The sequence below is a fragment of the Heterocephalus glaber genome, unplaced genomic scaffold (genome assembly GCF_053883595.1).
Source record: "Heterocephalus glaber isolate CG9 unplaced genomic scaffold, H.glaber_assembly_v1.0 deba00001504, whole genome shotgun sequence".
Classification (NCBI taxonomy): Eukaryota; Metazoa; Chordata; class Mammalia; order Rodentia; family Bathyergidae; genus Heterocephalus; species Heterocephalus glaber.
The window spans coordinates 50,041,625-50,056,736 of NW_028258324.1; the positions used below are offsets into that span (position 1 = coordinate 50,041,625).

General features: G+C 39.5%; 1 protein-coding gene across 8 annotated transcripts in view; it reads left to right on the forward strand.

Annotated features, from left to right (window-relative positions):
- The first annotated feature begins 2,028 nt into the window (after positions 1-2,028).
- Nlgn1 (neuroligin 1) overlaps positions 2,029-15,112 on the forward strand; it is an 860,706-nt gene continuing 847,622 nt past the window's right edge. For 2 of the 8 annotated variants that reach the window (XM_087186519.1, XM_087186517.1), the window contains exon 1: positions 2,029-2,726. The gene's annotated coding sequence lies outside the window, so the exon portion shown is untranslated. The other 6 variants (XM_087186521.1, XM_087186522.1, XM_087186518.1 and 3 more) reach the window with 4 other exon arrangements.

A 15,112-nucleotide genomic window follows, 5' to 3' on the forward strand; every position in this document is an offset into this window, starting at 1 on the left:
ATAAAAATGAGGTAATAATGCCCAGCTGAAAAAAATGTAGCCATGAAAAGGATAATGAAAAGAAAAAACACAGCACAACCTATTTAAATTAACTTCATGCTATAAATACCAGGCATTGGAAATGAAAAATGTGTAGCCATTACCTTCAGGGTGCTAGTATTAAACTCAACACATACATTTTGGAACGTGCTCCCCACAGGTGTGAGATACAAGAGAGTCTACAAACATTATGCTCTGTAAATTACAATGGACAGTGTTATCTAATTATCCTATTTCTTTATCAAACGTTTAATTTTGTAGTTATTATGGTCATATCTTACATCAAGCTACCTTAATTGTGTAGTTTCATGAAAATTAAAGGTTTCATCTAAGTACATTTATTGACATTAGAATAGAAAGCATGTTTTTCCACATTCTTAAGAAATTCCAGATAAGTTTCAAAAGCTGTAAGTTATTGAATTTGACAAACTTGGTTAAATGTTACCAACTAGTCCATACGTAATTTATAATAAAATTTTACTTTCCTGGAGGTACCATCCAAATTTACTGGATTTGAGCCTGTTGTGGTTGTGCATGCCTGTAAACCCACCAGGCAGGAGGGCCGAGGCAGGAAGATCTCCCTGAGTAAAAGGCAAACCTGGGTAACATAATGAGATCTTGTTTCAGCCCTGAAACCCTACTGGATTCGCCATCGTATTACTTAAAGCTCACTTTTTTTTTTTTAAGCAAAAATTAGCAAGATAGACTGAATTCCAAAATTATGTCAGGAAAATGTGGTATTGAATTCCTTCTAAGTGGAAGGATCTTTTAAAAACTCGGATCTGATACCGTTGAACCTTAGGATTCTCATTTACTGTTATTAGCGAGTAACCAATACTTTGGGGCAATTGCATTTCTACCTTAATTTTATTTATTTTTATTTTTTATTTTTTATTTTTTATTTTTTTGGTACCAGGGATCGGACTCCTTTTGCTTGCAAGGCAGGCGGCGGAACCACTGAGCTAAGTTCTTGGCCCTCCACCTTAATTTTAGAAAGTAAAGCACATATGAGATTGAGAGATATGAAACCTTATTAAAAATGCATTTATCCAATATCTAGTACCTGTGTCAATGATTCCTCCTAGTGTTTTCCTACTGGTGGAGTTTTCTTTTTTGGGTTGTGATTATTACACGTTTCAGTCAATTAATTTAATGGTCGTGTTGGCGGGGCCCGGACCCCCAACTCACATTTTAAAAATCCACAGAGGGTAGCAGGACTTGGGTGGGTGTAAACAACGTGGTGTAGGGGTCACACCCACCACAAAGCCCAGCAATGATTAGCTGTGAGGAGTTTTTAATCACCTCGCCAGCAGCAGCAGCTGTGGGTGCAGTGGGAGGGGAGAGGCCAGTGAAGTGCGGAGGAGACCCAAAGGGGCTCCGGCCAAGGCTTCAGTTCAGAGACCACTGGGGCAGGAGCCAAAGCGAGCAGGGGAGTTTAGAGCAAGGATCTACCAGAAACTGGAGGGAGCGAGAGACTCCGGGCCCAGCTGTCGCCCCCAACTCCGGGCTCTGGGTCGCCTAGAGGAAAAAGCGCGGAAGGGGCCCAAGAGCCGCCCGGACTGAGAAACAACGCGCGTGCCAGGCCTCGGGGCTCCGCGGCGGTGCCCGTCCCCGTCCCTCCGCCACCAGCTCCTCCGGGCGTTCGGCGAACGTCACGCGTGACGCCCGCGGCCTTCACCCCTCCTGCCGCCGCGGGCGCTGCGGACCGAGGACGAGCAGCCGCCGCGGGAGGAAGGCGCGGGGAGGGCGGGACCCACTCGGCGCCGGCCGCCTCCGGCCCAGGCCCGCGGAGCCCGGCCCGCCACCCGCGCCACGGCGACCCTGCGAAGGCGGGGGCTGCGGCGCAGTAGCCCGGCCGGGGAGGGAAGGCCGGGGCAGGGGACCGGCTCTGCGCCGGCAGGACCGGGTCTGGAGGACGCGGACACCTAGCCCAACGCAGACTCCGGCAGCCGGCACCGCCGCGGAGGGAGGGAGGAGGGAGAGGGCCGGGAGGTTGGCGAGTGTGCGCGCGTGTGTGTGCGCAGCGCGTGTGTGCGTGTGCGCGCGTCTACAGGTAGCAGCGGCGGCGGGGACCCGAGCAGGGGACGCTTCGGCAGCTACCTCCCGCCTGTGATTTTTCGGAGGCGATTGCTCACTTAGCTGACGGATCTGTAGCCCCGGGAGATCTCGTCCTCTCCATTTCCACGCTGTTTAGGCGTCTTCCGTTTCAAGTGTGTGTTTGGGGTATTTTTTTTTTTTCTTTTAGATGTTTTTCGTCTCCCACTAAATCTTCTCGGGAATACTGCATATCGAAGCAGGTGGTTCCTGGTACGAAATCTTTGGATACATTTTATTTGCCAAGTTTTGCTTCTCCCTATCCCCTCCCGCTTTGAGAGGCATCCTTGGTGCTTTTCTTTCGGATTTACATGCAGAAAACGTATCTATGTTTATATGCCGACCGGATAATTTATAAGTACGTACATATACGCGTGCCCAAGCACCTGGCTTTCGTCTCCTTCCCGACCAGGAGGAATGTTTTGGAGCCCATGGATAAGGAGCACAGTATTAACATTCTTCTAAGGCTGTTTTTCAAAAAGGGGAGGGAGCGTGAAGAATTGTTTAACATTCGGCCGCCGTTTGGCTGCACACTAAGCACCACGAAGTATTTATGGTTGCAGATCAGGTGCAAACGGGGCTTACAGAGAAAGGTAAGGGAGCTTCCTGCGTCCACCCGTCCCGACGTTTATCTTAATTCCCGGGATTACCGAAAACTTCCTTCCTACTCCTTGCCTGACCCTGGCCTCCCCCAGCTCCCCCACCCCTGCCCGCGGTCTCTCCGGTTCGCTTAACCCTTGTCCAGTTCCTTTGGGCTGAGAATGGTAGTGGTGGCGTCGACAGTACTGGAGGTGGAATCGTCTGTTTGAGTTTAAATGCGTCTCTCTTTTTTTCCCCTTTGAGTAACTGAGTTTTCCAATCCCCCTTTTTAGCAGTCTCAAGAAATGTTATTTTGTCCTTAAAAAAAAAACAACCCGTTACGTAGATAACTGCTTTAACCATGTATTGGTGCCAACTCCTCACCGGTGTCCTCTGGAAAAATAATAAAAGCAATAAAAATGATGAACTTTAATGAGCTGGGTGGTTTCTTCAGTACTGAGGGACATGGAACCTCTCAAATGATTCTTTTCATTAAAAAAAAAGAAAAAAAGAAAAAAGAAAAAAGAAAGAAAAACCGGGGAAAAAAACCCAAATCAATACCACGGGAGGAGGCCACAGTGAAGAAAATTCGGCTTCCATTTCTGCATAAAGCAATTCATTTCACTTGGAGGGTAATTCGCCAGAGTTTCGAGAGATGAAGCGAAGTCTCCCGTGGGAGAACCTACAGCACTTAATTCCTGCTCAAATGCATCCTTTTCCTCTACGACGAGTGAGTCCTTGTTTATCTCCCCATCCAGGGGCACATTTTCTGAGCTCATCTCTTCGGAGAGAGGTGCGATCTTCCTCTCGGGGTTTCTTCTCTCCACCCAGCCTCCCTCCTTCCCCGCTGGGCTCCTCCAGCCCCGGCAGTTTGTAAACTGCCCGCTGTGCCACCCCTCCCGGTAGGCGTTCTCGCTGCTGCTCTCCACTCCGACCCCCGCTGTCCTTTCTTCATTGGCGCTTTCGGAGCAGATGCATCTTTTTTCCTTGGGCTCCCTCTCCCGCCTCCTCCCCTCCCCACACGCCCCGCGGCTCCCCACCTGCCCTGCTCCCCTGGCTGCTGCCCACCCTCAATTCCCGTCCCAGCCTGCAGGCCGGCGGGGGGCGCAGAGTCTGGGGGCCCAGGACCCCGCCGCCGGAGCCGAGCCGGTGCCCGGAGACCCGGCGGGAAGGGCGAGCCGGAGCGGGGCTCGAGGCCGGAGCCCGTCGGAGCCAGGGAGACCCGGAGAGCGGAGGGAAAGAGTGGAGTGCCAGGCGCGCGCTGGCCGGGCCCGGCGGACGGGTGCAGTGGTTTCCAAATCCTTAGAGCGGCGCCCCGTCACTGTCACTGCAGCTTTTCACCCTAGAGCTGTGCCCTGGGACCGGAGACCCCGAGCTGGGAGATCGTCTGAGAGGTATCCTAGAAAGAAAGAACAGATTACTAGCGTGCGGGGAGGGCTTCCTGGCAAAACGCGAGGCTGAGCAGATGGAGGAACAATGCCGCCTCCAGAAGCGAAGCCTCGCCTGAGCCCTTGAGAGCGCGGAGCAGCCGCGGCCAGCCTCCTGCTCTCTCCCCAGGCCCTCCGGCTCCATCTCGGGTGGCTTCCGCCTCGTAGTTTGACAGAAATAAGAAAGTTGCTCTTCTTCTCCACAACGTCTCCTGCGAGGTGCTTTTCAGATCCGCGTGGTTCCAGTCAAGATGTCACTTTTAGATCCCCCGCGTTGAGCAACTAATACATTATGCAGTATTGGGCAATAAACTCTCCCGGGAAGAGAAGGTAGTCCAAACATTTAAACTGCTCTCCACTGACTCCTGTCTGCCTCAGGACAATGCCTTGTGAGTAGAAATGGAAAACCACCTGCTGTGAATTTAAAATTATTGAGGTTGCGATTTTTTAAGTTGAGGATAATTTATTCCGGGGGAGGTTGTTAATGTGATAGAAATGAGGGAAATTCTGTGTCCAGTGTTGGATTCACTTGTGATTATTCCAGTGAAGGGCTGGCCTCTACAAAGGTGTTATTTCTTTTTTCTCTTTGCAGGGCCACAAAGATACACATGCACGACTTGGCAAATGTGAATTTAGATACTTAACCCTGTATCTATCACTCTGCATTTTTATATATAGCTCATGTATTCATTGCCCTCTTTTTATAGTAAAACTACAGTAGACTATTATTACTTAGCGTTCTCATGCTGTATATGAAGTTATCATCTTTATACATTTCTCAAAAATTAATGGTGCTCTAGTATTAAGTGGATTCAGATATAAAAATGCCACTGAGAAAAGGCACGGGTATCTACGTTTGAATATAAAACCTTTTAAATGTCTTAACATTATCATCAGCCATTGTACACTAGCAGAACACCAGCTTTTTGAAATGAGTTCAGAAGCAAGGGGCATGCATGTGTTTAAAACATTACATGTAATGTACAAAAGCCTTAAGTTTATTGTGCCCTTGGCAGAGAATGAATCTAAGTCTACTTGAATTGCCTAGTGGTTGAATGATTCACCGAGAAAGTGGAAATTAATCATTACTCAGGCCTTCTGATTACATGGTTTGATTAAAAGAAGTAACTGTTTTCTGTAAGCCTGCTATTCTGTGGTTAGTCTTTCCAATCCTCTTAACATAAGCAGAAATCAAGGGAGTCAATCTTCCAACACACTATATTAGAGTTGCTGGAGTCTGGGGTAAGGAAGTCTGCCTTAGAGTCCCCTTCCCATGTCTCTCTCCACCCACCCTAGTCCATTCTGTCAATCTTTATTCCCTCCATGGAGCTTTATTTTGTGAAGTTTTCAGTGTATGCCTAGTTAGAGTTTCAAATATGCATGTGTGGATTGTTATGAAGCTGAGGTGGAATATACTCTCACAGAAGGGTGGCTGTGAGAAAGCTCCATGTTGTGCTGCATTTGTAAGTTGTTGGCGGCCCAGGTCCTCTTGCTTGGCTAGATGGGCCCCCTGAATTGCTCTCTAAAGTCTCTTTTAAACCTGAATGTGGTATATTTAATTCCACTTTTTACTACTTTACTGCTTATCCAGTGGCAACTTCTACATCTTCCTTCACCTTTCCTTAAATTAGCTGTTTAGACCATTTTTAAAAAATTGGATAAATAGGTAGTCAAAACTAGAGAATACAAACAAAAATCTAAGATCTTTGATTTTAAAAAAAATTTTCACATAAATTTTGATGTTATTGACAACTTCTTATGGGAAAATAGTGTTACAGGGGAAGGTATGATTGAAACATATTTCTCTGAGTTTTCCTGTTTTGAAAAACAATTCTTAACATTTTTAGCAAAGCATAGCAATAGTCTGTCTCTAAAAGTTTAAAAAAAAATTATATTGAGGAAATAGTTCACAAATTACCCAGAAAATGTGAATTTGTAGTTTTTATAAACAAAACATAGTCAAAGTTAAAATGTAGAAACTTTGTCAGTTCAACAATATATTTTTGCCATGTTTTAAGAAGGTCTCAAGTGAAGCCTGAAGCCTATTTCCATCTGATTAAATTACAAGTTAGAATATGTGATTCCTCCATTTTATTGTAATTATTTATCAATGGAACACCCAAGTTCAACACACTGCACCTATTTATTTATTTTTCGAAGCTATGAGTCTGATCTTGTGGATCTCTATTTAATAATGGCCAATGATTCTTTGTAGTTTTCCTGGTAGCGTCCACAATCCTCATGGCCTTCAACTCTTCTCCCAATTTTAGATGAAAACACCCTCTACCTGGCATACTTCCCCAATTTACTCTTTAGTTCATTCACAAATCTCTTACTATTTACCCAATAGTAGCACCAGTTCAGGATTTGGTGTTTTGCTTATGTTAGCTTTTCATCATGGATCTAGCAACTCACACACCCTCCAACCACAGGACAGGAAAACATTTTCGTACCTTAGGCTTGTCTTTCCTTAGCCTGCTTCCTTCCTTTATCCTTACTCTGGGTTCTCACCACATGTTACTCATACCAGAAGTAGCCTACCTTTTATGTTCTTGGTGGTTGTCTTCCCTACTGGATAATGAATTGCCAGAGATTAGAAACTGTACCTGATTTATTTTTTTATTCAGAACACTTACTCCCACTTATGAATATAAAATAGATCATAAATCAATTAGTATGTGTATCATTTACAAATATATTTGCCTATGAAGTAACAGATAACCTATCCATGAATTAAGCAAATAAGTTTATTTAGTTTCATATAATAAGTAATCAAGAGAAGACAATTGCTTAAGCTTTTAATCAGGAAATCAGACTTCTATCATCTTGGTACTTTATTCACATGGTCACATGATCATTGCCAATCCTCCAAACTCATGTGTGCCTTTGAATCCTAAAGAAGAAGTGGGACAACAAGATAACGAAAAGCACTGTAGCTCAGTATTTCTCAACTATGGCACTGCTATCATTTTGGGGTGGATTTGTCTTCGTGTGTGTGTGTGGAGAGGGAAGGATCCTGTGCATTGTAGCATGTTTAGCAGTAACCCTGGCCTCTACCTACAAGATGCCAGCAGCACATCCCACCACTCACCTCTTCAGGACAACCAAACATGTACACAGGCATTGGTGAATGTCTCCAAGAGGTAAAATCATCCCAGGCTGAGAACTGTTGCACTAAAATAGGAAGATTTTTCCTGCTGTCTACTCCCTCTCTTTCTTTATATTTCAGGGGTAGTGAGAATCTGTTTTTTACTTAATACATAGTAAACCACCTTTTCTGAGAATTTAAAAATTGAGAAGGAAATAAGCAACTAAACAAGTCTACTCTTTGAGAATTGTGCCTTTCTTTGAGATGTAGACATTCTCCCCATAGAATTCCATTCTCCAGTTACCTCCAGAACCCTATCAGATGGACCCCTTTAGCTACCCAGAGGTAGGGAGATATATATTTTAGTGTGGCGAATTGCTCCCCTGAATAAAATTGGAATTTGTGAGAAATGAAAATTAGAAATGGATTTGAGGTTGAAAACCAGTAGGCCTTGACATTAATGTATAATAAATGAGTACATAAAATTCATCTCAATATTCAGAAATAAGAAAAAGTAAAGGTAAACAGACATAAAAGAAGATGAACATAATTTTTTCCCATGGTACATGTTGGTGAAATAACTGTAATATTGTGATTTCTTGTTTTCTTTGCATAATATTTTACTTAGAAAATTATGAACAGAATGAAGGCGGCTTCTTCATGACAATTTTCTTTTAGATCTCACCCCATTGTCCTCAGTCTTTGAATAAAGCAATAAAGTTTGCTATTCATACTTACAAATTAAATAGTGGTAAACCATGTGAAAAATCTCAAAGGAGATGAAATGCAGACATACTGTTTTAATACTCTCGAATGCTTGTATTTAGAAAGTTATTACATGCTAGTGACAACATTAGGTAAAATATCAGTTTCATGTACAGATGTGTTAGCACAGACTCTAGTAACTTTAAGTTGGGTTGCTCAGTTATTTACCTCGGTGTATTAATGAGTACCAGGTACATTTATAGGGAAGAATTCTGCCTTACAAAAAGATATATCAACGTTGCAATGGATATCCAATTGTATTGTCTGATAGATCTTTTTTCTGCTTTCTCTTTGATTTGCATTCACTATAAGTTTGTTGGATACAAGTTTTGCTGAGATCTGTGTAGAACTTACAATTAGAAAGTATGATGTCTGTTACGAAGCTTTGGCTTGTAAGTACTACAGTGCCCAGTTAAATGTCTTAATAAAGGGGATGAGTTGTGCTGACCCAGGGTTAACTAAATCAGCAATCCAAGGATGTTAGCTTCATTGTAAATCCCTTGATCTGCCATCTTGGAACTTGATAAACAATATGGTCATGACAAAGTCAGACATCTCCTTTTAACATCGCCCTACACAAAGCAAAAACATGAAAGTAGTCTTCTCTTTTTATCTAGAAGGAAACTTTCCCCAAGAATTATCAGCAGACTTTTCTTTATGTCTGATGGACAAAAACTATCACATCCCACTCCTAATTAATAGCTGACTAGGAAGTAATACACTGCATCACCATGCTTCTGACCAGCCCCTCCTTGGTGGCTAGAGGAAAAGTCTGTTTTCCCTGTGGATGTGGTGGTGTCACACTTAAAGAAAAATCGTAGTTCTCTTAACTGGGACAAAGGAGACAATCATTGTAACTTCAGACAACTGACAGAGTGTTCCACAAATATTATGCCTATCCTTCTCTTAAAATATAGAATGCTTATATTAAAATAAATTGTACAAAATAATTATGTGATCTTTCAATCTATAAACATAAACAATATTCATATTAACTTTCATGCTTCTGATGTAGAGTGCATTCTTTGTGAGGTTGTAGAGTTTTTCTGTCATCTGATTGTTTGTTTGTTAATACTATCTGGAAAAGTTGGAAAATATATAAATGTGTCCTGAACAGCGTACTTGTCAGCACTCATAATGCTTTGTTGCTTAGAAATAAAAAACCTTACCTTTTCAAATTCTATTTGTATCATACAATATAAACCATAGTGAAGTCAGAACATGTCTCATGTTCTCCTTATTAAACAGATCATGTGTCCTCATTTATGTTTGCCACATAATCATCCCGTCATAATTTAGGAAGAATCTGAGAAAGGAACAAATCTTTTGGTCAGTTACTGTCAGGAAGAAAGAATTGACATGAGCTATACTCAAATAAAAATTACCTCTCTGTCTTGTTTGCTTGGAGGGTATAGGGAATGATTCAATTTTTAGCTCACAAACCAGTAAGCATCTCTCATTGAACATTGTAAGTCTTTATTTTTTAAACAAGGAAAGCTTTATTTTCATTCTTTAGCCTGATTTCACGGACTCTCAGAGCCAGTTTTGTGCTTAATTAAAAGAAATGTCCTTAACTATCTCCTTTAACCCTGCTTTATGATTCAAAGTTACATTTGTAAGCTGTAACTTTGTCTCAGGGTTTGTTTTAGAGCTGTTATCATAGATTGCTTCAAATTAAATTTGGAAGCAGGAAGAATATAATAAATACAAGTATAAACAAATGTTGTTATCACATATCACTCAATGTCTTTTTCCTGAATGAGTATGTTTGGAAGTCATATGATGTTACATGAAACAAACTGCTGAGTTTATGGGATAAGTGGTGCAATAGGCATGATATGCGCAATAGAACTGTAGGGAAAGGAGGTACCAGTGGTGTATGAATCCTTTTGTTGCAGATACATGTTGCAGTTTGTAGACAGATGGGAAATTTAGGCAGCGTAGGTGAAAATATAAATAACCTGAACTCATAGCTATTTTGCTCTATCATCACATATCAATTGTTTTTCAGTTTTTGCCTCTAGACTAAGAATTTCAATAACCTCATTCTTGCCCAATAACTCTCTTTCCAGTGTGAAGGAGCAAATAAACATTAACACCAAGGCTACAATGTAAAAAAAGAAAAAAATCCATGAACTAGGAAAAGACTAGATTTAGAGTCTCTCTATTCCAAAGCAAATTTTGTGAGGACAGTGGCTCTCTCCTCAGAATGTTGGAATAATCTTTCAGGGCATTATCACCTTTACTTGTTAATGTTCTGTTTTCAGGCTCCATGTCTGAAGCTGAATCCACCACAGCAACCGCCTCTGAACTGGGCTCCTTGCAGCCAAGAAAATTTTGATTAAACTTTTGAACTAAATTTTTGAATTAAACTTAAGATGATAGTCACTTTGGGTTGAGGGTCAGAAACAGATGTTTTTCTTTTTTGGTTTTGTAGGATATATGTTTGAAAGTGGAAAAATCGTGAAATTAAGATTTAAATAGTTCGATGGTATAGTGGGCACTCCTGTACCTAGTGGTGACTATCAGAGGAGTATGCTTTCTATGTATTCCCCTGACCTTTCAACTGGACCTGAATGCTACCTTCTACAACAAGTCTATTTAAAATTATTATGGTTGATAGCATTTAATCTGAGGTACTGTAAATTGTTGAAGCCCATCCAAGGGAATAAAATGTTTAATTATATTTATTACACCAAATTTCATCAAAACTAAGGAATACTTATTAGACACATTATTTTCTATATACTTTAGAAAGAAGAAACACCCTAATTAAGCAATTCCACACTCCTTTCCTGACACTTAGAATTTTTATTTTATTCTTCTATATAAAGCAATATGTCAATCTTGTACAGGGACAAAAGGGAAACTAGCATGACACATTGGTTTAAGAATTCAAAAACCCTCATCCTATTTAGAATCCTATTGTCCGAATCATATTTGATTCAGATTCATCCAAATCCAGATTTCCCCACATAATGGTCTGTATTGGCAGAACACCACTTTAGAATTGACTCCCTGATTGTCCCTAGAATTTTGTTCCCAGAATCTGAAAAAGGTGATGTTGACAGAAATCTGAAAGACTTGATGTTGACGCTTTGTTGATTTAACTAAAATGTGAGAATGGAAGATTTTCAGACAACCTTCAGGAATCATTCCTTCCTTGAACATCAGAAATATATTGGGGGCAGCAGTTGTCTGATTTTCAGAAGAGAAATACAACTAATTGCACAATACATATTCTATGGCAATTAGATTTCCCCTACTATTTGGCCATACAGAGTTATCAAATGCATCTTGGCTTCAGAGATAATAATGTTTTTTTAAAAATAGTGTGTCAGAGTCAATAAAATGTAGCAACTTTAATGATGCATATACAATCATTTTTAAAACACGCTAATGAAATCATTATAACTAATTAACAACTAATTAATCTCCAAACATTTGGATAAGAAAGATTAATACCTAATTATTAATTAATATGATTAGAATCTAATTCAAACTTTTTATTCTTTACAAACTATCCTCTCATTTTGCAATATATAAAAGAAGCTAATTTTCCAAAAGGAAATAATTGAAGGATGTTAGAAACAAAAGAAATAAAAAAATTGGACTTGGCATCATGAGACCTATGTTTCTAAAGTAGACTCTTCTAATAAATATCTGTATCACATTCTCTTAATTCCCTTCACATATCTGGCTGGGCCTTGGTTTCAGTATTTAAAATGCATGCTTGGACTTATTAAAATTAAATACTTTTTCTAGCTCTCAAATCTGTCTGGGGTAAATATAATCGGTAATAAAGAATGTTAATAATAATATTATGTATTTTAAATTGGTACTATATAAATAATATTGACAGATATTACTTTAAACTTATAAGCTTAAAATATCTTATATATACTATAAACTTAACGTTTATTTTGTATTGTATGACTTTACACTTTCATTGATTTTCAGAAGCTTACCCATACATATCTTACTTGTTCTTGAAAACAACTATAAGCAATGCAGAGAGTCAACCAAACGAAGTTAGGATTCAGGAATTCTGCTTAAACATACTGGATTAGAAAGATTGCTAAATAAATGAAAGCCAAATAAAAGATGTAAAGTGGGAAGAGGCAAGAAGAAAATTAATTTCCATCAAGAACAAAGAAAACTTACCCAAGAAATTAAATATTACTATATATAAATGTTCTGCTTAAAAAGAGAGTCATCAGTAAAAGGCAAAAGAAAATTGGCAGGTAAAAATGAAGTTTCCCTTTTTAAAAAAATGTTATCATTACTCAACCACATAACACTGATTTAAATGTGAATAAAAGGAAGAGGAGTCTATGGTTGGATCAGTCAGATGCTACTATTTGTGGATGTATCTTGACAGTTCTTGCTGTGCAATTCCACAGACAACAGTGGTTCTTTCCTGTATTGTATTTGAAAATTGCCATTGCCCTTAGGTGGTCAGGAAGCCGGGCACTTACTTTCTGATGAATAACCAGCTCTCCAGATGTGTGTGTGCCACTCTCCTTTCTGTCCTTGGAGCTGCATTAGCCACAGAGAGCACACTGTGTTGCCCCTTATCTACCTGCATTTCTACAAAAGTGAGTTTATTCATAGACCATGAAGAAAACTCTTCTTTATTTTTAGTAGATACTTTGAAAGCACCCTTTTAATATGACCACTGCACAGTGTTAGAAAGTATAAGATATAGATATAGTGATGGTGAAAGTTTTTATAGAATTAGTAATTAAATTATTTTAATCTACATGGAGCATTTTGTCCACAAGAAAGATATTGAAGACACTAGTTTTTAAGATAGAGAACATTACTTAATGACTTACAATCTTAGACCATTAAGTAGATTTCTAAGGTTACATTCATATTTCAATCACTTTTTATGACTAAAGGGGGAAAAAAATCACAATTTTTTTAACCTCACGTAGTCTGTGAAAGATATTGTATAAAGGAATAATTAATTTCTAAAACTTCAATAAATTTCCAATAATCTTTCCAGCTGAAAAGCTAAAAAGGCCACAGTACTCTCCTGGACAATTGTAGCCCAACTTCTTTAGTTTATATGTGACAAAACTGAGACCCACGGAAAAATGACTTGCTTGATTGATGCTATTGTGAAGCTTGAACTGAAACATCTTGATCTTTATGTAATGATTTCCTGAATTAATTTTATGTATGGTATAATAAAACATATATTAGCATCATGCATTTTACCATGATTATATAATTAGTAGGTTAGAAGTATAAGTAATAATTGTCAAAACTGGAAAAGACGGGAGCTAGGTTTTAAGAAGGCTTAATGACAAAGGTGTTCCTTGAAGGTGATTGCGATATGAATAAATGGAGAAGAAGGAACAAAGCATTGCTCAAACAAAAGGAAAAAAATCAGGAGTAAGACGTGTAGCTGAGATAACTGGCCATTCTAGGTTTTTCAAAAGCAAGCATGCACACACACACACACACACACACTGAAAGATATTACTGTAGAAAGGGAAGAGATGTTTATTGAAGGAAAAAACATATTTCCTTTTATGTTCAGTATTTTGTCTTGGGATCTCTGTAGATTAGGTATCTATGTATAGGTTTATTCTGAATAACTGTCCTTAAAAAATTGGTTCATACTTTCAGAAGTTCAATAGTACTACAAAACAAACTAAATTAGTTAAAATGGAAAATATAACTTTTTGAGCATATTTTTATCCTACAACTAGTTGATGAGAAAATCAAGTTGAGGCCATTTGATTGTGGTCATAAAACAAGGCAATTCTTGCCACAAGTCTGCCTATGTATGGTTTTCTCTACCTACGGACCACTTGTTTCTTAACAAATATGAGAAACACTGTCTTTAAAAACATATTTTCTATCCCATGCTCCTTTTCAACACAATCTTTTAGTAAGCCCTTTCATATGTGCTGATTGTATGACAGTTATAATCAAAAAGTTCTATTTGCTTACCAAAGAGAGACTTTAGTTGGTGCCAGTTGTCCTTTAATATCCAATGATCATACTCGCCATCACTTAAAAATTGTATTGTAACCTTGTTGAGGTCTAAGATGTGGAATGTCACGTGAGCTATATTCTTCTGTTTCTACTAAATTGCAGATGAAATCAGCACACCCTCCTTGACTTTCCTTGAATCCACTCTCCATAAAAACAGCAGCTCATTTTAGGAGTTAGTAGCTAAAATAGCCAGCACCTGGAGAACAGCAAGGAAATCAGTTACAAGAGCATGAGCATATTTGGTCTAGAGTTCCATAAATGTAGCCATACTTTCTCATGGCCCTGCCAGTCAGAAATACATTAGAAATAGTCCAGGTGTTCATTTGTGAATGCTATTCCATCTCTAGTCTTCTCTTAAACTCCAAAGAGACATGAGTCTTCACAGAACAGCCTCCTCTCTTGGGCACTCTTTCTGCCACACAAACTTGTGAGGAACAAGAGAAGGAAGATGTTGTGATAGGGTAGAAATAATGTGCAGTTACTGGAAATGATATTGTTGGCTGAAGAGATGTAGAGCACATAAAAACATCTTTAAAATGGAATATTACTTATTTCTCATGCTGGACTCAAGCTTGCAAAACAGTCACCTATATGTGCTTATAAATGTCTACCTGGCTTCTATTTGATTTAATTGAAAATTGTAGATGAATGTCTTATATATTCTATGTGCTTTAAATGATAAAGGAAAAAGACATGCTCAGAGATTTGTTCTTGGCTATAAGGAAAGTAAATCCAGCATCCATTTACCAGTCTGCATACTTTTTTGCTTGTCCTCTTGAATAGTATTTATTTGTCCTTGTTTCTATTTTCCCTAATCCCTGTATTTGGTAAGCAATCTCTCTTACATGGCATTCTTTCTATACCTAAAACCAGAATCCAAGTTCAAAGATTTCCATTGCACCTTTGGACTATTGCAAAGGCTGTCTCACTACAAATGTTAGCAATGAAGACTCAGAAAAAGCTAGTCTTAGTGTTTCACTCTCCCATGTGATACTTCACTAAAAAGAATGGCACATAAGTGAGCATATATCACTGTGGTATGATTCATTTCATTCTTTTGGGAAGATATCCAGCAGAGGAATACCTGGGTCAAATAGGACTTCTAATC